Consider the following 13,190-nt stretch of genomic DNA (forward strand, 5'->3'; position numbering starts at 1 on the left):
GTTCCAATTTTGTGTCGGACCAGACTCTCGAGTTTGAGTTTGGCTTTGGTGGTGTATTGAGTAGGAAAATGAGATTCCGGATTCAGAGATGGGTTTCATTTTGAGGGTTATTGTGTGTCATCGGATGTCTTAGACCTGAGTGGGTCTGTTCGTTTGTATGGGAGGACCGCGAGGCGCATGTAACTAATGAGTTGTAGACAACCGAGGTCGAGGGTGAGATGATTTTAGTTGGGATTATGGTATCCGTTTGGGGTAAAGCGAACTTCGTGACTTGTGTGTCACAATGGGCCGAGATAGTTGTTGTGAGAAGGAAGACAGTGAGACGTTTTGGGGCATGCAATGGGTGACCTTTGTAGGTTCAAGTGTGGGGTCGGGAGTTGACCTGGTGCTCAGGGTTGAAAGGGATATTGGAGAGGAAGTTGGGGCTTATGATGTTAGATGACAGAGGACACTTCTGAGCGAGCATGATTTTTTTTATGTCTGAGGACAGTGTGTTGAGAGCTCCTTGTTCAGTTAGGTTCTGATAGCAGTACAGTGGATGGGTCTTTGGTGTAATGTGACCCTTTCGTTCCTTGGAGTATAATATGGATCGTTTAGTATGTCTGGTATGAGTGATCGGTAGCCAATTTATGGGCTTTGTCTATCAGTCGCAACGAGAGAATCAGAGGGACAGTCAGTTATCAGGGTCTGTTATTTGAGGAGCAAATAACATAGTGATAGCTTGAGAGGGCGGTCTGGCAGTGAGACAGGCCGCTAGAATTTCCAGATTCTAGAGTGTCAGAAGGGGTATCGTAGCCGCAGAAGGGTATGTCCTCTTCCGGGTTTGGGAGTTCCTGTTTGGTTTCGGGTGTTTATGGAGGAAGTTAGTTGTGTGGTATGAGATCCTTTCGGTGGTACTTTTTGGGTTCTTGGGTTCGATCTATGTGACGTCGAGAAGCGACTTCGAGGGCGAAATCTAATTCAAGTGGGGGAGAATTGTAACATCCGGACTTTCAGATGCATTAATGTGTGTTTATCTTGAGATTTATGGAGTGACTCGACGAGTTATGAGTCCAACTCGCCGAGTAGGGTCGGGTTGGCCACGTGGATTTAATGAGTGGACTCGACGAGTCAGAGAGTTGACTCGCCGAGTAGGTGCTGGGCAGAGAAACCCTAATTCCCGGGGGTTGAGGCCTATTTAAAGGCATTTGTAGCCTCATTTGCGGCTACACTTCCCTGAGAACCAACCCTAGACGACCTTTGAGCTTTGAGAGAGAGTGCTTGGCTAATTGTGAGTGTTTAGTGCATCTTGTGAAGAGGAGAGAATAATTCCAAGCCAAGGGTCAAGAAGGTGCTGCTAGATTTGAGATTGTTTCACTTAAGAGCTTCTGGGAAAGGTATAAAGCTTGCACCTTTCTCATTATTTTGTTTAGATCTCATGATTTTGTGAATCTAGGGTTTTCCACCCAAATATGAGGACCTTGAGTGTTTTGTGTTCATTGAGAGGGATTGAACTTTAGATCTGGACCATGTGAGGTCCCTAAAGTCCAAAAGTCCCTGCTTTATCCAACCATAATAGTGATCTTAAGTGAAAAAACCCTTTTTGAGGTGTGTTTTGGGATTTTCAGCTCAAAATGCCATGTATGAACGTAAAGCCTGTGACTTTACGTGATTGATGAGCCTTAGGAGTGCAGATCTAGAATTTGGGAATGTTATCTGCCTTGAAAACGACTGAATGAGATATGAGTCCGAATGGACTCGCCGAGTCAAGGAGCCGACTCGACGATTCGGTGAGGGTTTGTCCCGATGGGTTTGATTGTGCGATAACTCGGCGAGTTGGGGGTCAACTCGACGAGTTGAGCTGGACTTTCTTGAGACTTTTGAGGAAACAAGGGGACTCGGCGAGTCGCAAGAGTGCACTCAACGAGTCGGGTCAAACATGGACTGTTGACTCGAGTTTGACTTCTGTTGACTTTAGGGTTTGGTCAACATGAGTAATGGAGACCATGGAGGGGTAAAATGGTCTTTTACCCAATTCGAGAGTTAGAGAGAGAAGAATAACATTTGGTTACTTAGAGTCGAGAATCGAGTATTAATTAGAGATATTTACCCTATGTGTTAGGCGGTGGCTAGTTCGAGATTCGAGTTCGAGGATATTTGCTTGCTTGCTCGCAAGGTGAGTTTTCTCACTATACTTTACCTAGAGTGGTACTTATGTGTGACCGGAGGTTCTTATGTGCTTACATTGAGTATTATGTTATCCTGCCTTATGTTTTATGTTGTGCATTATGTCTCTGTGATTTATGCTATGCAGCGCTTTACAGACCGGACCAGAGGGTCCAACGAACCGTGAGACTGGAGGGTCCCACTGAGACACATTGACCGGAGGGTCTTACAGTGATATATCCTCGAGTGGCTAATGAGCTGTGTGTGTGGTATTTTGGGGAACTCACTAAGCTTCGTGATTACCGTGTTATGTGTTATGTGTTTCAGGTTTCTCAGGATCGCGGGAAGGCACCGACTTGTTTGTACACACTAGTGAAAGAGTTATGTTTTGAGGATCCTGGATTTGAATCAAACAATTTTGGAGTTGCGATTTGTAAATTAAATAAATGAGATTTTCGTGAAATATGTTATGAGAATTATGCGATTTTAAATGAAAATTTTATTTGAAAATCTACGGTGTTACAAGTTGGTATCAGAGCCTTGGTTTGAGGGATTCGGATACACCTTCGGGAATGTATGGACTCAAACTGAGGATTTGAGAAAAATTTTCAAAAGAAATGATTTTTCTAAAACGAGCAAGAGTTTTTAAGAGAAAACGAGAAGAAGCAGTGTGTACAATGAGCCAGAGCCCGAACGGTGATTTCCCAAAGTACCTTTACTTATTTGTGTTATAAGTTATTATTGAGATATTAGTGATGCATGCTAGGAGATAGGCTAGGTATTTCATATTTTTAGGGCTAGAGTTGTCTGATTTGTGATGCCTTAGCCTAGGAATTTTGCTATCTGTCATGTGTTTTGAGTATGTGCGGAGTAAGAGTATCCAGCAGGAATATTTCAGAGATAGAGCTTTGATTAGAAGAGTAATCTAGGAGAGATACCTAGATGAGCATTGGAGGAGCCTACTGAGAGAGTAGTTAGATACCCGCGTGGGGTAGAGTTGCTTGAGTTCGGTGACACCTTTTGAGTGTGAGTAGAGCAGATAAAGTTGTAACCTAGAGTGGTTTTTTGTGCGGGTGGAGATTATTCGATGCCCGAATGCTGCTTGCTTTGTGCTTTGTGGAACTCTCGATGATGGGAGTCAACTACTAAGTGAATATGACGATATTCAGAAGGTAGATGGTTGGCATCATAAGGAGTTCTTCAGCAGCTGATGGCAGATTAGTGTGAGAACCTAAGAAGAGCCTAGGGAGTGACTTTAGTCAGATGAGTACGCTGATATATTAGAGTATTCGATGGGGAGCGACCAGGTTTAACAGGATTGGGGATCGAGAAGGTTGAGTAGTTACTTAGGAAATCTGGGACGATCTGTGTGGAAGGTAGTATGGGCCCATACTACTAAAAGCAGAGGATCCGTACTCGAAACAGGGAGACTTCCAGAGGTTCTATGTAGCAGATTGAGAGGAGATAACATGGTTCGGGTACCATGGTTCATAGTAGATTGAGAGTATAACATGGTTCGGGTACCATGATTCGCAGCAGATCGAGAGATGATTACATGGTTCGAGTACCATGGTTTGAGGCGGTCAGTGCTTCTGGTTTTACCAGTTATCCCGTTGTGTTTGATTAGACTGAGATCAGATGTGATAGAGTGGAGATGGTGCTTTATGGAGGATTACGGTCTGAGTTGAGCAATCGGCCGATAGAGGAGACGTTACTTTCGATGACCAGAGTTGTGCTATTTCCTTTTCCTGTGAGAAGCAGAAGAGCCATTGAGTTTTTATTTTTTGAGTTTGAAGGTAAACCCTGTGGGGTAGCATTGGTTGCGATCTTTCGCCGGAGTATATGGGCAGTTTGTCTACCGCAAGGTAGTATTATAGTATGAAAGGGTCATCAGTGGAGACTGAGATGGTCAAGGACAAGGATATACCCTATTTGAGTATAGTAGGGCATATGTTAGCAGCAATGTCGGGTGATCAAGAGGAGCATATTGGGGCGGTGACTTTCATTGTCTATGATGAATATCATGATAATTCTCATGATGGGACGTTGGTTGGGGAGTCGAAGATGAGGAGTGTGATAGTTCATTAATTTTCAGACTAAGAGTTATGACTACTACGTGACAGTTGAGATGTCTGGTAGTGTGTCAGTATGAGATTTGAATGACGTTGGGAGACTGGTTGAGGAATCAGAAACGAGGTGCGTAATAGTGCATTATTTCCAGATTGAGAGTCAGGATTGTGTCGGGACAGTCGGAGTATCTGGTGGTGTGTCGGTCTGAGGCATTCAATATGACTAGGGGCACTTACGTTGGGAAGTTTTCGAGGATTTTATCTGAGATTCAGGATGTTTGGAGTTGCTTTGTCCCTATCAGGAAGATCATCGAGTGTTCTGTGGTACTTTCCAAGAGTAAGTGTGATGTACCAGGTGAAACAGTCTGTAGAATAGATGGTTGGTGTACCAAATGGTGATGGTTCGAGCCCTGAGTGGGGGAGAACCGGGTATTTTATTGAGAGTATCAGAGATTTGTTCAAGAGCGGTTAGAGGACTGGATATAGTGACCTGCGGTGCAGATATATGAGACCAGGGTTATTGGTGATCGAGGCGAGGTGCAGAGCGAGATAATGAATGTTGTACGTGTTCAGGAAGGAATGAGTATCTCCACGGCAGGTGGTCGTTGGTCGGAGATCGTGTGGTGGTTAGGAATTCTTCAGGGTGGTAATGGTAAATACGATGTGATTGGCTCGTAAGGACAGTTTCGGCAGTTGAGAATTTCTGGTTCAATGTATGGGTTGTTATATGCACTTTGGGAAGGGTAGAAGTTGATTGGATAGCCAACTTTAGGGTCAGTATGTGTCTTCTTGCATGGGTTTTGAGCAATACAGAAGGGAGTTTCGAATTGTCGTCAACGTGTTCCGAGTCATTGACGATTCCTCTGTGTTTCAAGTTGAGGGTTGGAATATTTTGAAGTTGCGAGAGGAAGATCGGTGGTGGAGTCGAGACATTGTGAGATTTTGGGAGGATACATTGCGGTATCCGAGTATGATGTCATGGGTGGCGGATCAGTGGTTGAGGCAATGCATCGTGAGTTTCTGTGATGGCGTACCGAGGTATTTGAGTTGAGACCCTAAAATTTTGGATTACTTTGAGACTTGAGTTAGGAGATGGCAAGTGGAGTATCAAGTGACTATGGTTCCAGCGGGAGACCTTCAGCTAATTGTCATCAAACGGGAGTATCCAAGAATGTGAATTGCAGCGAGAAAAAGTGTTGGTCAGGACGATTGTCGTCAGGAGTGGTGATGCATAACCTGGGTGGGTGTGTGCACCTATCTATGTTGAGCCGTGGAGTATTCGATAGTGAACTCAGTGGGGTGACGACTCGAGAAGGAGATTATGGGGTGATAAGAGGGTGAGTGGATCCGAGTGGGAGTAATCACTTCGGATTATCAGGGGAAAACCATGGAGTGAGCCCATGGCGAGTCAGTGAGAGAGTGTTGTGATACAGCGGGGAGTCGTAGTGTTCACCAGTCTACGAGAGAGTGTTGTGATACTGCGGGGAGCCGTAGTGTTCACCAGTCAGCGAGAGAGTGTTGTGATACTGTGGGGAGCCATAGTATCCATGAGTCAGTGTGAGAGTGTCGTAGGCCTGAGGGGAGCCGTAGCCTTCACAGGTTAGTGAGAGGGAATTTTATAATACTACGGGGGGGGGGGGGGGGTATTATTCGCTAGTTAGATCATGGCGCAGAAGAGTTTTAGGCTTGGGTAGCCTTATTCTTGAGTTTCGGGAACCTGGTGGTTGGACCAGGGGTGAGACTGGGGTCTCTATATTTGTCGGGAACCGTTATATTCTGAGTTAAGTTGTGGTTATCGCAATCGAAAGGAATTGGAGAAGTGATGTACGCGTGGGTTGCGGGTCATGGGTCATGAGTTGAGTGCTCCATTGGGACGAGTGGTTTCAATTCTGTGTCGGACCAGACTCTCGAGTTTGAGTTTGGATTTGGTGGTGTATTGAGTAGGCGAATGAGATTCCGGATTCAGAGATGGGTTTCATTTTGAGGGGTATTATGTGTCATCGTATGTCTTAGACCTGAGTGGGTCATTCCGTTTGTATGGGAGGACTTAAGCTTCGTACTTACAGTGTTACAGTGACATAGCCTCGAGTGGCTAATGAGCTGTGTGTGTGGTATTTTGGGGAACTCACTAAGCTTCGTACTTACTGTCTTATGTGTTATGTGTTTCAGGTTTCTCAGGATCGCGGGAAGGCACCAACTTGTTTGTACACACCAGTGAAAGAGTTATGTTTTGAGGATCCTGGAATTGAATCAAACAATTTTGGAGTTGCGATTTGTAAATTAAATAAATGAGACTTTCGTGAAATATGTTATGAGAATTATGCGATTTTAAATGAAAATTTTATTTGAAAATCTACGGTGTTACAGAGTTCCCCAAAATACCACATACCATACATACAATGGGTCTTGCCCTACAACCATCGGGCCCCGCCTGACATCGGGCTCCGCCTAGCATCGTGTCCCGCCCGGCATTGGGTCCCGCCCGGAACAGATCTGTCAGTAACATGTGATGGACCCCGCCCAACACACTCATCAGGCCCCGCCCGGTATACATATCACATACCACAGTTGCTAGAGTCACACAGACAACTAGCATCCTAATCATAAGAAATCACGGGTCGGCATTAGTGCCTTCGACCCGCTAGACTCAGTGAGGAGACTCACCTTAATTCGAGATAACCGAACACATGAGTTGTTGCTACTGGGATCCTCACACCGACATAACCAAATTACCCCCAGTCAATAATTAAGAAAAATTCTCAAAATCTGATGTCCAATCCATATCTTATCCTTCCAATGGGTAAAAGACCATTTTACCCTTCCCGAATCTGACCCAACATATCATGGCCCGACCCCCAAAAGACCCAAGGCCCAAAAGTACCATAATAAGCTTTCCAGGAGTACGCCCCGCGTACGGCAAGATGTTGCATAAGGTACAACCCGTTGAAGCTTACAGATGGGGTTTTGATGCATTATGTTGAGCGTACGCATACATACGCCCAACGTACGCATCAGGGTGCCAAAACTCATCCAAAGCAGATTAACCCCTTAAAACCTTAATGTCCACACCTCATATCTACTTTTAGCTAAGGTCTTAATCCATAAAGTCGATAGCTTTAAGCCATATCATGGCTCCATGAGGTCCAAATTCTAGATCTATCATTCTACTTTCATGAAATGGCCAACAACTCATGCATGGGTGAACTTCAACCCCAAAAATCTGATTTTTATCACTTAACAAGCTTTGAAATGGCAAGATATGAAGTCTAAAGGTTTTTGAGTAACTTCTACTCATAAACTCATGCCATGGGACCAAAACATGCTTATGAAAACCCATAATTAGATCTACACTAAAGAACCATAAATTTTGAAGCTTTATACCTCCAGAAGATAGATCAAGATGCACAAAGTCTGGATCCACAAGTTTCAAGCTAACCAACACTTCTCCAATGAGTTCCTTCATCTTCAATGTGTACCAAAAACACTCCAAATCACTCAAAAGGCTTAATATTACTCAAAAGAAGGCTAGGGTTTCGATTTTTAGGGTTAAGGTTGATGGAGACCGAAGATAATAGGGTTTGGACATAAGTTAAGGCCTTTAAATAGGGTTCAATACCCTAAATTAGGGTTTGCACCTGATTGGAATACACCCTGCGTACTCCTGGTACGCCCAGCCTACTCTAAATCCATGCACGATCATTTACCCTAGTACTCACGACGTACTCCGTGTACACCCAGCGTACTAGACTTAGCTCCAAAACCACCAAACTTCCGAAGGCCATAACTTCTTCGATCTAAGTCTGATTTTGACGATCCTTATATCCACAGAAAGGTATTGAGAAGCTCTACATTCTTATCAAATATCATTTGCCTTAAAACTTCCCGATCCAAACATTCATAAAAGCCCCGAACCATCACTTTACGGTTATACCCTTGGGCTCCAAAACACAAACCGAACTCTCGGATCACCTAATCTACATTATCCACATCGAAGGGGGTCTAAATCTCTCATTCCCCAAGGCCCAAATCCTTATGATAACAGATCTTCGGTTCACGACTCCAAATTAGGAAACGATTCGAAACAGGGTGTTACATGCGGTACCACTAAGGATGTTACCGGTGACATTTATAGGAGATGCCAAAATTTGGTTAAAGTCACTAGCACCCAAAACGATTAGAACATGGACCAGACTTCATAATGCTTTCATAGAAAAATTCAACCCTCCCTTAAATATAGTTAAACTCAAGAAGAATAAGATAGCAAACTTCCAACAAAACGATGGCGAATCTTTATATAAAGCTTGGGATAGATACAATGGATTGTTGAGGAATTGCCCTCAACACGATCTTAATGTGCAAGAAGAAGTGTCTATATTATATGATGGGGTAAACGTGACCACAAGGCAACTCTTGATTCTCAAGGACACATGATGAAAAAGAATCCCGCAACAATCAAGGAATTAATAGAAGAATTTTCAAAACATTCTAGAGAATACCACAACCCTCTTGAAGACACTATAAAAGGTAAAGGAATTGGAGAAGGAGGAAATGAGAGCTTAGTAGTGGTGATGGTGAAGCTCGTCATCTCGTATCTTGGATTATCAGCAAACATATCACTAGACATAGCTAATCATGAAGACAATGATATTCATATATTTTGTACTTTCTTTTATTTAGTGTTTTTGAGAAAAAGAAAACATAGCTTAAAAGGATTCCAAAAGGGAAAAGAATAACATAGGGATTTGAAGTGTTCAATAACATGCAGCACACTCTTTGATGTTATCACCAATAACAATAGCATCACAACAATGCTAATGAGTATTTCATGCATTATGAGTGTTTAGGATAAAATGTTGAATGGCGTGACTATGTTGATGGTTTATCATTTTTAAATATATATAGTAATTAGTAAGAGGTGGAGATGCTTATGTTTTCACTTTCCATAATTTTATGAACCGACGTAGTGCATCTTTCCGGTTATATTATTATTAGACTATCTATTTGGTTGTTTGTGAAATGTAATTTAATAATTCAATCTCTAGTAATCTATTATATATTAAAGCAATCATTTTATAAGTTAACATGAGATGGTTGTTAATTACTAAATTACGACCAATAATACATCTATAAAGGAATACTAATATTATATTAGTTAGATGACTATTAATTACCAAATAACGAACCAACAATATGACCTAACCTATTTGTTCTTAACATATGGTAAACTTATATATATTTTAAATATGATCACATCGGAGGAGAGTGTATTAGAACAACATAGTTGCTCTTATTTTTTATCATGTTCTTTGCCTTCTTTTTCAATGAATTAAACCTTAATGCTTCTTAGTGTGCATTCTTTGCAACATTAAAGTTTTTCTTTCTATTCCTTTTTTTGGATATCATTATAAGTTGTATGTTTGTCTTCTTCTTTGTTATCATTAATCTTAAATAGATATAATAATAACCAAAGAGATATGTTGGAGATGACAAACACATGTCTTGTTGTATGAAAACACAATCGAATCCATATTATAAAGAGTGACCAACAATTTAAAGGGCCCCAAAAATCACATTGCAAAATTAGATAGTTAGCTAAGGATATAACCTCCATAACCCATAAATATATGAAAACATGTAACCTCACGGGTCTTTAGCGAATCAAAACTATGACTAATATGTGCAAGGTTGAATGTTACATCTCAAGCGATCAAAACATTAACATGTTGGTGATTTTAGTGTCACCATGTCATTTTAAGTAACTGGAACTAACATGTGAGCTAAGGGGTTTCATAATTTGTACTCTATTATATGTACGGGGTTGTGTGGAGTGCACGCATGTATAAGATCGAATTAGAAGCCGGTTCGATGACTAGTCGAGGGTCCGGGGGCAGCACCCCTTTGGCGGGGTCTAGGGGCAGCGCCCCAAAACCTCACCGAATTTTACATATGGGACCATAGTGGAAAATTCAATTTCTTGAGGGTGTTTATGGTAAAACTATAGAAACTCGTTAGTTTTGGTAACCCTGAATCCTCATTAAATCCGAATTAACATTACTTGCTTCCAAAGAAACTAAGGACGGCCCAACCTAATAAAACCCTAATATCGTTTATTATATATACGGCTCTTCTTTTCAGAAGAGGGTTACGATCTTAAGCTCTCGTTTGATCATACTTTCACAGAATCCTCTAGCATTTTGGATTACGATTTATGTGCCTAGAATCGTAAGTGTCCACTTGGATTATCCTAGGCTAAATTTCTTGTAACCCAGGCATAGGGTAGAAATATCAGTTCGGAAAGTGATATCACGATCCAAGTCGGTATCCAGATCTCCACCACAAACCCTGAATTTCCCAACATTCCAACTGATATTTTCTGTTCCCAGAGATGGGTGACTCAATCCGCAAGATGACTACCAAGTTTTCCAAACTGGAGAAGTTCGAAGGTGTCGACTTCAGGCGTTGGAAGAAGAAGATGCACTTCATGCTGACTACTCTGAAAGCAGCATGCGTGCTGACTACTCCAAGACCAGCAGAGCCTGCAGAAGGTGTTGTTGAGACGGCTGAAGAGACAAGAAAGAGACAGAAGTGGGACAATGATGACTGCATCTGCAAAGGTCACATTCTGAACGGTATGTCTGATGCATTATTTGATATCCATAGTGAAGCCTTGTGTGCCAAGGAGTTGTGGGACACTCTTGAACTGAAATACATTACTGAGGATGCTTCTAGCAAGAAGTTTTTGGTCAGTGACTTTAATAATTATAAGATGGAAGATTCAAGGTCTGTCACTGAACAATACAATGAACTCCTTGGCATATACGGTCAGTTTAAACTGCACCGTATGAATATGGATGAATCCATTGCTGTGTCCACTATCATTGACAAACTGCCTCCGTCCTGGAAAGACTTCAAACATAACTTGAAACATCAAAAGGAGGAACTGTCATTGGTTCAACTTGCTAGTCACATTCGTATTGAAGAATCTCTTCGTGCGAAGGAAAGTGACAAATCTGAAAAACCCAAAGGAAAAGTTGAACCTGGACAGCCCTCGGTTCATATGGTTGAAAACAAACCAAGGAACCAGAACCACAAAGGACATGGCAAACGTAACTAGGAATATGTCCCAAGCAACTCCAACAAAAAGAGAAAGGATCTGGTTTGTTGGAGGTGCAATCAAGTTGGGCATTGTAAGCGCAATTGACGTGTGAATTTGGGCAACAATGGTGCTGGAAACAGTGGAGCCAATGGGAAAGTGAACGGGTCTTCGGACCAAGTTAAAGGAGGTCAGTTTTTGACTAACTTTGATAATTCTAATCAGAATTATGTTTATTATGTTTCATTTATCCCTGAATCATTCTATGTGCAGGATGATGACGTTGCTTGGTGGATCGACTCCGGAGCAACGAACCATGTATGCAAGGATAAACGGATGTTTGAAACATTAACTCTACTTGAAGATGGTTCGCTGCTGAAAATGGGAGACGATTCTTTTATTCCTATTTGTGGTTTTGGTGTCATGTGTCTTGAATTTACTTCTGGAAAGACAATTAAGTTATTTGATGTTTTGTTTGTTCCCAAGATTCGCAAGAATCTTGTTAGTTCTAGTTGTTTGAATTCTGCTGGTTATAAACAAGTTATTGAGTCGGATATGTTTATTTGGTCTAAGGGTGGAATGTTTACTGGCTTTGGATATTTAAATAATAGAATGTTTCGTTTAAATATTGTTGACAAATTATTACCTGTTCAAAATTCTGCATTTGTATCTTCTACTTCTAATGTTGATAAATCTATGCTTTGGCATGTAAGATTAGGTCATGTCAACTTTAGAAGGATGCATGAGATGTCAAAAGATGGATTAATTCCAGTCTTTGATATGACATCTGATAAATGCAAAACATGCATGTTTACAAAAGTGACAAAACAGCCATTTCCCAGTGTCACTAGAAATTCAGCTGTTTTGGAACTTGTATACAGTGACCTGTGTGATTTCCACTCCACTCCTTCTTTGGGAAATAAAAAATATATGGTCACTTTTATTGATGACTGCAATCGGTTTTGCTATGTGTATTTGTTGCATTCTAAGGATGAAGCCTTAGATAAATTCAAAATATACAAAACTGAGGTGGAATTGCAATTGGGCATTCCGGTTAAATGTCTCGGGACTGATAGGGAGGTGAATATATGGATCCCATATACTTCCAATCAGTGGGTATCATTCATGAGACCACGACACCTTACACGCCCCAACAGAATGGTATTGTTGAACGCAAAAATCGAGTTTTAAAGGAAATGGTAAACTCGAAGTTGTATTGCTTGGGATTGAGTGAAGGATTCTGGGGAGAGGCCATGTTAACAGCCTGCTATTTATTAAATAGAGTTCCAAATAAAAGGAACAAACAGTCCCATATGAACTATGGTTCAAGAAAAAGCCGAATTTGAGTTATTTTCGGGTTTGGGGATGTCGGGTAGTTGTAAAACTCACCGAGCCCAAAAAGAAGAATTTGGGAGAACGTGGAATTGATTGCATATTCATTGGATATGCTGAACATTCTAAGGCATATAGGTTTTATGTAATAGAACCTAATGATTCGGTTTCGGTTTACACTGTTATCGAATCACGAGATGCAAGTTTTGATGAGATGCGGTTTTCATCGATTCAAAGGCCTAAGGATCTGACTTTTGGTGCTCTTAAAGAGCGAAATTTAGAAAGTCAAGATGGTGGTAATGTGCAAGAACCACAAGAGCTTCGTAAAAGCAAAAGAGGCAATATTGCGAAAAATTTCGGATCCGACTTCCAACTGTATTTGGTGGAAGGTTCAAGAGATGAAATTAATCTTGAATACTCTTACTGCTATAGTATTGAAGATGATCCTAAGACTTATCAAGAGGCCATAGAGTCTCGTGATAGTTCCTTTTGGAAGGAAGCAATTGATGATGAAATGTCATCAATTCTTGAGAACAACACATGGGTGTTGT

At 41.5% G+C, this 13,190-nt stretch overlaps 1 non-coding gene across 1 annotated transcript; it reads right to left on the bottom strand.

Moving 5' to 3' along the window:
- Window positions 1-8,453: 8,453 nt before the first annotated feature.
- On the bottom strand, window positions 8,454-8,563 carry LOC145128049 (small nucleolar RNA R71). Its single transcript, XR_013716651.1, has one exon. It is a non-coding gene; the product is annotated as a small nucleolar RNA R71 (small nucleolar RNA).
- Between the last annotated feature and the right edge of the window lie 4,627 nt (window positions 8,564-13,190).

Source organism: Lactuca virosa, chromosome 7, assembly GCF_052849685.1.
Source record: "Lactuca virosa cultivar CGN04683 chromosome 7, Lactuca_virosa_CGN04683_v6, whole genome shotgun sequence".
In the NCBI taxonomy this organism is placed as follows: domain Eukaryota; kingdom Viridiplantae; phylum Streptophyta; class Magnoliopsida; order Asterales; family Asteraceae; genus Lactuca; species Lactuca virosa.